General features: G+C 39.9%; 1 protein-coding gene across 1 annotated transcript in view; it reads right to left on the bottom strand.

Annotated features, from left to right (window-relative positions):
• The window catches only part of LOC141801354 (myelin basic protein-like), a 59243-nt gene extending 47311 nt beyond the window's left edge, over positions 1 to 11932 (bottom strand). Inside the window, exon 1 of the mRNA XM_074684361.1 lies at positions 11702 to 11932. The gene's annotated coding sequence lies outside the window, so the exon portion shown is untranslated. The remainder of the gene's footprint in view (positions 1 to 11701) is intronic.
• Positions 11933 to 12420: the final 488 nt, after the last annotated feature.

Raw genomic sequence — 12420 nt, 5'->3', positions numbered from 1 at the left:
ATTGCAGAACAGCTTAATAAACGCTTCCTGTAATGCAAATTGGCAGCTGCAAATGTGGATCAGATAACACGTTATCACCTGGTAAAGACAATCCTTCCTTTTTCTCTCAGTGAGAATCCACAAGCTGTGCGCCTGTGAAGTTCAAAGTGATATTACCTTCCTGCAACATAAATCTGGCTGTCAGGATAAGATGAGCTTTTTATAACACTGACAAAAGGGGAATGGATTACTCTGTAACAACCACAGTAATAAAACTCGTGGGAACAATTGGGTTTAAAAGCAATAACATTCAGTCCAACACGGCTGCAGCGAGTTGGTTTGTGCTCACTTACTGAAGAAACATTTAGAAAAACAAAGCCACAAACACTGTGCAAATGGATTTCACAGCACCAGAATTGGGCTGTCTGGGGGATACTTCCTCAAACAAAGAGTCAACGGTCATGGAACCGACTGTTATAGGGCTGTGACTCACAGGAAAAATGAATATGAAGGGCCAAGTAAACAATGTTTTTTCTTTTCCTTTGTAAGGCATGTACATCAAAATGTCTTCACTGAAAATAGTCCAAGCATAACCCACAGAAAGCGCGGATGTAATAACCTTTTGGGAATATGGGCTTCATGGTGGAGAGATTTTGTTGTTCTGGGATTTAGAAGGATTTTAGCTCAGTATATCCACAGAGACAGAGGTCACCAAGGTGCTTCGCACAGAGGAGAGAAAGCAGGATACACCACAGAGCCAAGTTTGCATCAAATAATCATAAATCTGTAGCTGCTCTGGTGATAAAACACAGATTTACTGTTGCTATGATGGAAATAAAATATGGGCCAGTGTAGCACATTTGTTGATATTTCAAACAGCTTCTTTCTTGATCTGTTACAGCAGCTGAAAACAAAAACACACACAGGAACAAATGCTGGATGAGAAAGCTGCAGGATGGATTTTTTTGTGTGTGTGTTTGTTCTTTGAATCTCTGAACTGAGATATTTTCTCAAAAAAGCTTCAAATAAAATGTGCTCAGGGAGTAGATGGAAATTCCTGACTGACCTCGGTCCCAGAGGTGGAAGTGTGGCTGGATTTAATGTCTTGAAAAACTGAATATAAAAGAAGACATATAAGATAAAAAGGGTGGCTCAAAACTGAGTAATGCTACTCCATCCATTCTGATTTGACTAAACATCAGAAGTGTAAAAGTCCCTAGAGTAGGATTTTCAAAGCTAATCTGGTTGGATTATTTTTAGTCCCATGCTTTATCAAGAGACATGCTAATCAATTATCATAAGCTCTGGGCCAGACTTTGAAATATTCCTTCTTTCTCACCCTTCCTTACAAATCACATTACAGTCTTTCATCACTTAACTGGATGAAGTTTTTAAGAAACGAGACTGAGCTCATGTTGGCAGCCGCTCAGCTTCACCAGAGAGCAACTTTTTCTTTAAAGCTTCAATTAGTGATTAACTTGTCTTAATTATCCAGTTAGTTTTTTTTAATTATCAGAAAGAAATTCATTGAAGAACAATTAAGGGAAAGTTGAACTCTGATTGAGCCCTGACCTTGAAATAAGCCTAACACAAAGAGAAGAGTTTTTCCTGTGATTGCTTTACACTTATTGTCACAGGTTACAACTTTCACTTCTACAGAGGCAACAGCCTTTGAAAGCAGGAAGCTGCATGTTATTTCTCATCTCAGTTTTGATAGTCCTGGTCTATCAATAAATGCACGTAAAGCCCTCAAGATAATCCTATAAAGAAAATACTACAACATTTTTATGTAAAGCTGCATCGTTCAGTTTCCTCAGACATTACAGGTCTGTCTGTTTTTGGGTGGAAACCTCCAATTTGTAAGTATGGAAGCCCTAAAAGTTCAGGATGGACTACATTTTAAAACTGTCCCTGTTTCTGGTGAATCTAAAAATCAGATTGATCACTACCATAAGCCAGAAGACTTCAAGCTGCCAAGCTAACTTTCTGCTGCTGATCAAGGAAGTGAGGCGAGCGAAGTCTATTTCTGTAATTTTGTGGAGCTTTTAAAGCTCAAGGACATCTTAGCACACCATCATCTGGTATAATAGTCATCAACCTATTGATTTCATTTTCAAATTGCCAGAAAATTAATGAAGCTCATTTCCTCAGATACTAGCCACGAATACATGGACCCAAATATTCCGCTTGCATTTGGTTTATTTGCTCAAATGGAAAGAATTTAACCTTTGTGTAAACCTCATGCCGAAAAAAAGTGCCAATCAGAATAGATATTTAATTGGTTTCACAGGGGTGGAATATTCCTTTCCCCAAACTGATTGAGGTTTCATGTATCCACTCAAATGGAAAGTTGTCAGGGTGCGTTCTTTCAGCGCATGCTCAAATATGATGAAAGACGCAACTGGAGATGTTCCTCAAATGTTTACGTTTGCTTACGTTTGTTTGTACATGCCCCGTTGAATATTCTGTTTGATTATAGCGGCGCATACAGACCAGAGATTGGAATATTCCCTTCCATGTATACTATCGTTTTTGAAAAAGTCACTCAGAAAGATTCCATTCGGAAGACGAAAAAACTCTTCATGTAACCGTGGCTGCTGACAGGAAATAGTCAAGATAAATTGATCAGTACTTCAGTATGATGAATGATCAGTTAACCCCTTACGGCCTTAATTATAAAAATAGATTTTTTTTTTGCATTCTTGCAGATGTTAAATTAAGTGGAGATTGTAAATTTGAGTACATTACACATAATAGTTATTACTAAGTTATATTATATGTAGACATGACAAGTTCATCCCCTGACCTATATATTGTGACAATGTGGATCTGATACGATCTTTGGTGTGTGTAGAATATGAATCAATAAATAATAATAATAAGATACAAAGGTCATTTTAGCTGCATCAAGACCTGACGGGGTATGTTGCAAATTTGCGACAACAGGCATCAAGGGGTTAGGACATATTTTGTAAATGCTGTTGTAGTATGATGCTGCCAAAAATTTCAACACAAAAAGCTTAATCTTACTTGAATGATAAGTCAAGCAAAGTCATTAAATAGCAGCAATAACTCAGTCTTTAGTTAAGCCTGAATGAAATGTTTTAATTTATTCTTAAACCCTTCAAGAACTGAACTATTACAAGACAAATTGATAAAAGTATGTCCTTAAAAATCAATTACCAAATTCATTAAAAGTTTTTTTCCCTGTGATTATTGTTCAATCAGCCTTTTAAATCACAAACAGTTCTTCCTACAGGGATGAAAGTACACTTTACAAAGCCGCAGCATGCATATTTGATTTGACAAGAAGCCTGCACAACATGCTGACGAACCTATTTCTCAGCTAAAGCTGTAAGTGGTGGGGACACGTGTGTATGTCTGCCATTGCCTGGTTCCTTTGTTTTACTTTACATTTGCTCTTGTGCAGGAAAACAACAGCTCCTTTTAACCCTCAGTCTGCCCTCGGTGACTGCAACATGTTACGTCATTACGTAACAAATACAGAGCGAGAGTGTGTGTGAGTGTGTGGTGTGTGTGGTGTGTGTGTTGAGAGGGTGAAGAGCGGAGAAATAGTGATAGACTTGCACGGTCGATCTGGCAGTGAGAGCACTCTGCTCTTGATAAGAGATTGGAGGTCAAAGGTTAACATCTGTCCCAGAGGGAGGGCATATGTTACACAGTGCAGAGCTGAAGGGAAGCTGACATCCAGCCCATGTGGTTTAAGCCCTCACGCTTCCTCTCTATCTGCCTTGACTCATTTTCTATGAGGCTCTAAAAACAACACTGTCATGTTTTGGAAATCCAGGTTAAAAGTGAGGAAAAGTGTGAAACTTGGCAAAGAGATCGAGGAAGGTCTCTATTTCCTAACCTCATCGAAACAAAAACACAAAGCATAGCCAAAAACATCAAAGGCAAAGTGCAAGACATCCTGCAGATTTCAGCAGTGTAGAAATCTGCTCCAACATACTTTCATTTTGCAACCAGTGGGATTTAAACCACAGCATACCAGCAATAAACTTCAGTTTAATGGGCTGCATGTATTTAATGATTTCATTAAAACTCAGTTCCCTCATACTGAGGGTGCTGGAGCTTTCAAAGTTTGGGTTAACAGTGTCTTGCTTTAGGAAAAGTTAACCAGTCACAACAGCTAACGTCAATGTTTATGTTCCAGTTCAGGTCCAGGGAGCTTCACATTAAAAACTGAAATCTTACCAAGGGTTTATGTCTTATTCCAAGATATTAAATGACAAAAATGGCTCCTGAATTGCTTTTAAAGGGTAAAAAAAAGTATGCCAATGGGGAAATACTTGAAATAGGACATGAATGTGGCTCATATTACATCTAAAATGTCAAGTTTATAAAGTGATACATAAATACAGTGTTTTCCCCATGAAATGAAGCTAATCTGCGGGCACAGCCACATTTGAAATGACGCCGGCTATGAGTTTCCTTTCAAACAGCTACAGGGCGCCGGCAGTCACGTGACCTGAGCTGTGTCCCTGATTGGACAATCAAACGATCCTAATAACTTATAAACTACCAAGTTAAAAAAAGTATTCATCCCCTGTACAGTGTTACCGATAGTAAAATCAGCGTTTTAGATCCAAGGCGTTTTTGAACCAGGCTGTAAATATGTTTTTTTAATGCCGTAAAACTCTGTTTTTATGGCTGGATGTGTATGTGACTTCTGGTCTTTCTGCACCCAGCCTCAAGCGGATTCTTGATGAACAGCAACTTTAAGCACTTCCGCATAAACTTCATTTTTGCTAACTGGGTGTTGCCCCTTGGTTGGGAGATATGTCTTGTGGTGGTTTTCCCAGCTCTCTATCCACTATACAGAGTGTGCTTGTCTGTGTGCGTAAATGTGTGCACATGTCCGTGTGTCTGTGAACACGTTTGGGTTGAACTTCGCCTGCAAATAACATAAGGTATTTAGTCTGTTAGATTAAAAAAACAAGGTATAGACCTAATTTATGACAGAGGTAACTTTAAAGTACTTCTACTGTGATCTTACACTACATGGAAATTAAAATTAACTCGACTTTGAGGGGGCATCCATCCCTATATAATTGTAGGGGAAACACTAAAATTTTTGCTTAGGTATCAGTTTTTGCAGTGTAAAGGCAGCATTTGAAGATCAAGATGTGTCACAGCCTCGCAAAGACGATAGTTGCTCTGCAGTCAACAAATGTGCCCTACTTTTCCACAGCTGTGATTGTGAATGATGCATCCTCTGCGTCAATATATCCAGCATATCTGCTTAGATAAACCTGTGCATCACCTCCAGCACTGCACGTCAGCACCTGTGAGACTTGAAGCTGTTTTTTGGCACTTCATCATGTTGTTCATTAGGTAATGTGGGTCACCTTTGGCTAAAGTGTCTGCCAAATGAAAAATTCAATTGTTCTTGAAATGGCAGTAACCATATGTGTTGGGTTTCAGACCAGTGGAAAAGCAGGTGGAAAGAATCCTCAAGAAGATGGATGCGTGTTACTGGAACTTAAAAATTTTATTCAAGCTATGTCAGCTAGTTAACAAGTTACGTTGCTGTCTGTTGTTAGATGACAGAGTTTGCAAGTTCTTGCAGGAACCACTGGTGATGTGAACACTTTATCCTATATGAATCAGACTCTCTAATTTAAGTGACGCTCTTATGAAAAAAAAAACAACAAAAAAAACATACTACTGAGGTGTAAATGGAACATTCTAACAGCAATCATCCAGCAAACAAGCAGTATTTATCTGAATATCATGGAGACGATAAAATATAATCCTGATTCACGGGAGAAGTTTAGTGACAGACTGATGTGTTTTAACACTTATCAGACACCAGAGCATTTCGTTAAGTTTTTGATAGTGGCAGACAGTCTCACACCACAGAAAGTTAACATTAGCTTAATCAACAAGCTGAAACCTGCAATAGTCATTTCAATCAGCGTAACTTTTAAGTTACAATGAGAAGTCTGCTTTTCTCACACTACACATTAAGTACGTCAGTATCATTTCAAACAGACTCTTGGAGCTTCAGAAGTACCACAGTAGAAAAGTGGGGCTTAGCTAACAGATAATAACGTCTGACATCTTCAAATCATTCTCAGAAAGTGTCCCGTACAGGCTGTCTAAAGAGGGATGATAAAAAAACTTTTAAAAAGATCTCAAACAGGAAGTAGCAGAATCAAACTGATCTCCACACATTTTCCAAGGACAAAGTAGAGTCATAGTTTGAATGTTTGGCCCCTCTCCAGAGGAATGTAAGGCTGGTTGGCACCCGTTAACATCTTAAGTAATGAATAAATAAAAGCCAGCACTGACTCTAGAAACAGCTGTTGCAGCATAATCATCATGACTTGTTCTACTTAACAATGTCAGTCAGGCTTTCAGACGAACACTGAGGATGAGTGTTTATGGGACAAGCCAGCGGAGAAGTCAGAGTTTTGTCAACTCAGTTACCGGTCAGCCATGAGCGTCTGGCTGAATTACAACAGCTTCACCATCCACAGCGGCGAAGTGTGCCAGTGGGCTCTGTCTGCCTGTCCAACACATTTATCCAACTGCTTCCTTCTTACTGCTGTCCTAGAAAAAGCAATATTTTACACTGAGCATGGCTAACTAACCCAAAACTTTGACCTTTCTTCGATTGAAATACCACACTATGGCGCTTTCTCTTCCTTTGCTGCACACCAGTATCGATACCTGCTCCTGACAAAACCGCAGGTAATGAGTTTTTTTTTAAGTTGACTTGTACCACCACTGTTGGCAGTGTTTTGATCTAAAAAGAGGAGATAAAGTTGTACAAAGGCTGTTTCTAGCTGAACTGGCATCGAACCACTCAAACAGAGCAATTCTTAAACTGTTAACACTGAGGGTGCTAGCTCTGCTAACAGTAGCCACACCTTGCAAACTATTTTGTTTATTTCCAATATTTATTTTTGTGTACCTTTTTATTGACAGCTTATTTCTTGTTTTCATGGTGGTTCCCTTTTCAATACAAATAACATGATCTTGAAAATAAAGGACACCGTTAGGTGATTAATCCTTAGACTGGTCAGTAAAGGTCTCCAAACTGTCCATATGTGGACAATTTCAACACAGTACCACATCACACATTTTAAAACAATACAATATCCGTTATTTTGATGTCTCTAAAGAAGCATACCCATAAATAAATTTGTAAGCATTTCTATCTGGGAGGTACTTTAAGCAAATTGCAGAAAGTGTGAAAACGCAGTCAGCATGAAAAGAAAGAGCGTGTCAGTATAATGCATAAAAACTAGTTTCTCAGTGCTTATGTTTTCAAGACTGGTTGTTGATGAGGTGTTGTTTTTCTTTTACCCACAGTGCCAGACATTTCAAAATAACACATTTCTTAACTGTTATCACGATAGCACAATTTTCTGAAATTGTGATAATGTAACTTAAGGATATCATATCGTTTCAATCACACACCAGCCCTTGCTAAGTCCAGACCTGCAGCCAGTTGACAGGAAGCTTCACAGGACCGCACACAGACCAACGCCAAAAAACAACCAAATATTTTTTTGGCAGTGGCCCTGCAGAAACTCACTCCAACATTCCTCCTCTGGATTATGAATGGAAACCCAAAATAATTATTTTATTTTGGGTCCAGACTATTTTAGGATACGTTTTAGTTGTTTTGGCCTTTCACTACTATAAACAGAAAGTCAAATGTTGGTTTGTGAAGGTAAGTTATACCAGCTCATTGTACAAGTTGACAATCAATGATAGCAAAACTAAACTGTCTGGTAGGGCTGGGGGGATATATCGAATATACTCGATGTATCACAGGTTTTTGCATGTGAGATATATAAAAGGACTATATCCCAACCATTAAGTACCGCAGTAACCAAAATGTTTGAGAGGAGAGAAGTAAGTCCCCTGCAAGTCTCATCAGTTGCTGGTTGTGGGTTCCCGGGGCTTGTTTTCTAGAGTGTACTTGCTTATCTGGGTTTGCTTTGCTGCCTGTATGATCCCTGATTCTTTCCCAACTCCCCACAACAAGAAACAAACATGACATGTTTTTGAGTTTCACTTTCACTTTTCTCTCCCCTTTTTGCATTTAAATTTTAAAAATCCAACTAAAAGGTCTGCTTGAATCATTATACTGATGTCATTTTTGCATCAAAGGGCTGAATTAAACATTTATATAGAGATCAAGAGGACAAATCATAATATCGAGATATATACCCTGTATCAAGATATAGACTACAAATATTAAGATATTGGATTTCGGCCATATCCTGTAGCCCCACTTTCCAGATACCTTGAAATTTGAATTGTGTTGCTGTAGTATGTAAACTTTGTTGATACTGTTTGACTTTTCCTGGTAACATGTTGCAATTCACAATACTGTGACAAATCTTGCTTGATTTATGCTTGACCCGTCTACAAGTTCTACATGGCTTCATGCAGAGGAATGAAGTTGTTCAATCAGTCTCACCCCCCCTCGACACTATACTTTTCAAGTGGAAAATTTCTGCGTCGTGCTCTCTGAAAATTTCTAACCGGAGCTCCTAGTATCTACAGTACAAAAAAATGCTGGCATTTATATGATTCCTCACACAGAGATCACAGTGATAACTGTCTGATGAAGAATTCCTGGCGTGAAATTGTGGCCAAACGCGGCACAGAAGAGGAAGTGGCGGAAAAAAATGTCGTAAACAACTTCCTCTACTCCACTCTACTTTTGTATTATGGTTAACGTACATTTGCGATACATCACCCCCTGCAGTTTGGGAACAGATGACACATGTATTCTCATGCTGAATCTGGGCATCTCATTTCTGTGCGTCACATATGTGCGGAAACCATAACACAGCCAGAACATCCTTGAGTGGGTCCTTCTGAGTGTACCACAGAAATGATCAGCATTTCTTCTGCACACTGGATCTCCACTGGGATGAAGTGTGTAGACAAAGAGACGGCTTTTATTAGAACACATTTTGGAAATTTCTCAGCCAAGTCCCCAAGCAGCATCTTCTGCTGTGGGACTTTCCTCTCAGAAGAAGAGCATATGGCTCTGAGTGAATATTAGACTCCAGCAGAAATCAACACTCCCCAGGGTGCAATGCTGAATGTAGCTATCGCTGTGTTAATCAGCGGGGGGTTTTTTTGTTTTTGTTTTTTTTGTTATTCATGGGAACCATCAGTCAGTCCCTGCAGTGTCCCTGTGATGAAGCCTGGGGCTGGATGACACCAATACTACACTGCTGCAACCTTTAAGTTTGTATTTGATAAGTCAAGCTACAACTCAACTTGGAAAGAAAGACAAAAGTGACACTTCACCATCTGTGAGAAGCCGACACGCTGTGAGGTGTGACGCCACTGCGGTTAACAGAATGTGCTGTCACTATAGCATCATGACTTGATTGGCAGCACCACTCCTCACACTCATCTTTCGAGCTGTTGAGCAAGTGGTGTAAAAACAGCAGGTAATGTGACTCAACCTGTCTGCCAAGAACAGGCGCAGACAGGAAGGGAAGTGAGAAAACAGAAGAAGTTTGAAGAGACTGCAGGGGCGGAAGTTGACAAGCCTCAGTGCCCTACCTGCAAAATGCAGATAAGAGTCTGCACTCACACAGCGCCAGTAAACAGGTTGAAACGTCACTGTCGATATTTAAGAATCAAACTTTTCACATAATACAAAACTCCACACGATGCCTGCTGCTATAAGCACCCCTTGTTTTAGAACAACAAGGAATGCAAAGCAACACACATGGCATCTTAACAAACCTCTTGGTATTTTATTTCCTCTGGCCGCACTGAGCCAAATCCAACTAAATGCAAAGGAATGCATTCCTGAGGTTTTCCCAGCTCAGGTGGTTACATGCAAACAAAAGCTTTTTTATGCAAACTATGTGAAGGCTGAAGTTCAACTTCTGGCATCCCGCTATGTTTTTAAAGCTCTTCATTCCACTAAACCCATCAGACATACCAAAGACAATTCCTTGGTTGAAGAAAAATAGTTTCATATATGAGATAACAGATATTAAACTTTGATGGTGCAAGTTGAGGCATGAGATCCTGCTGTATCAACTAACTTGGACTCAGCTTTGTGATCAATCTGACAGCTCAAGAAGAGCTATAACACGGGTTGAGTATCTAGTTTCATTGTCAGAGGTTACCTTGATGAGTGGTCCCATGCTGCAGGACATTCAGAGCTGCAGGCTTTAATAAATCAGTGCAGCTCAGACTTAAGCAGCCAATCATGTGTGACCGCTTTATTTATAGAACGTAGCAGAGACAGTGAGTGAGCATCTCTCTGCTTTGACACCCACTCTTTTGTTGCTTGTTTTTAACATGGAAATACCAGCCTATGTTTAAAAATGACAGCTCATAATCCTGTCATAATATGATGCAGTTACATCCCAGCACTTGTGCAGTGCAGTGGTGAACAGCTGCTCTGTTCGGCAGACCAACAGGACCTGTATGGGTTCTGTTACAAGCCTGCACTGTTTTTATGTAAAGTGGAGTAACAAGAGGAGCTTGCTACCAGTTCTTGCTTGGGATGCAGAGTGATGTAATACTAAATTTCCTCCAGACCTTGCATTGTTTGTTTCAATCTCCCAAAAGCAATGTTGACTGGTATATGTCAGGTAAAGAAACACAGAAAAGTGTGTTAGAAAGATGAAAGGAATCAAACAAGCTTAGAAGACTGAAAGTATGCCAATGAAAGGGGCAGTGAGGACTTTCTAAGAGATCTTGAAAAACTTCTGGATACTTTATCATAAACCTTATGACTGATGATTATCATGACTACATTATTCCCCTATAACATGCAAATAAAAACCAGAGCCTAGATTGTATAATGAATTTAAACAAACACTATGTTGCAACTCAAACATACTGCTGCTAAAAAATACTACATAAGCACAGCCTCAGTGTATAGGAACCAAATTCCCTTGTAAATGTACCAAATTGTGAATTGTACAATGTGGTGTACATCACAGTGCTTAATAGTGCACAATCTAAACATAACAACAACCTTACTAAGGTTTTTGTGTATTCTGCACACAATCAACTAACCTGCATACTAGCCCAAAAGTACTACTGGACTTGTTTTCCTGCTTCTTCAACGACTCACTGCCAACAAAACACTGAGGTATCTGACAGTAAACAATATGAAGCAAGTCTTCAAAAATGTTGATTTTTTTGTATTTGTAGCACAAAATTCAAGCCGAATTTTAGAAAATCATCCAGTTATTGGCGTCAACCCCTTGGTATGGTTATATCGCCTTTTGAATAGCCACAAAGAAAAGAAGTGTTAAAGTGACGCATTAGTTAACCAGGATTCGTTAAGGGGGGAGAGGACAGCAGCAGCCTGGAGGGTGGTGGTTGTAGTAGTGGTGGCGGGGGGCGACGCTGTCAAAGCACATGACAAAGCAGTGACACTGCCTGGTGACAGTGATGCTTATTTAATAACACTTACTACGCACTCCAACACCGAGTGAAGTACACTTGGACGAAGAAAGAAATTACATTCCGAGCATATTTCCCCGAAGGTTTCGAAACGTCTGTCTCACAGTGTAAACAAGCCGACGTGGATAACATATTTACTATCGTTACGCCACGTATCCTGCTGTGGAAATGAAAAAGCAATAAAGCGACAGCAATGTACCCAGCGAATGTGTGCAGCAGTGTGTACCTGGGGTTTATCGCCTTATAATTTGTGTGTATTTAACCAGTTGGACTGTGCACATACCCTTCTCCGGTTAGTCTGTGTCAAATGCATCCACAGCTGAGCCTTGTACTGGATGTAACCAACTGTCAGTCTTCTTTCTGCAGTGGTCGACGGTGGTCGTCAACATCAACAATTACGTATTTTCCTCTGTTGAAGCTCGACGTCGCCGTAATCACCAAAGTGTCTCCGTAAAAAAGAAAAACGAAAAAAAAACGTGTGTCGGTGCTTCCTGATTTAGGTACTGTGGTGATGATGTTTGTAAGGGGTGGGGCGGAATGCAGCTTTACTCCGCCAAGAAAAGTGGGCTAAAAAGCACGTTGGTGCACGTCTGGGCTTGGTAGTAAATTCATGGTTCGTTGTTGGGAGTGTGAAACTGACGTGTAAAAAGAATTAGAGCCGTAGTTTTGATAGCCAGGAATTCAGAACATGAGTCAAACACAATTTGCTCAATCTACCACAACACATCCCACCACGACTTTCTTTCACAGCACCACTCTGGTGTAAGATGACAGCTTCTCAGTACAGGCAATAGACACCTTCACTGCCCGGCTCATGGGCACTGCTTCTGAGGGAGTGGATACTGCACTACACAATTTGAATGACACCTTTATAGGTTTTTTACAAAAGAGAATTGAAATGCCAGAAATTTACTACACTTGAGTCAACCAGAGACAAACACTCCATCAGACTTTGCTGATTCAATCAAAAAGTCAAATTACAGGTCAGACTCAGATAAATGT

The sequence above is a fragment of the Halichoeres trimaculatus genome, unplaced genomic scaffold (assembly GCF_033239565.1).
Source record: "Halichoeres trimaculatus isolate MK-OKI-2021-1 unplaced genomic scaffold, fHalTri1.1 fHalTri1_scaffold_12, whole genome shotgun sequence".
Taxonomy (NCBI): domain Eukaryota; kingdom Metazoa; phylum Chordata; class Actinopteri; order Labriformes; family Labridae; genus Halichoeres; species Halichoeres trimaculatus.
The sequence above is the reverse complement of the archived record's forward strand: the minus strand, read 5'-3'. Positions and strand labels throughout refer to the sequence as shown.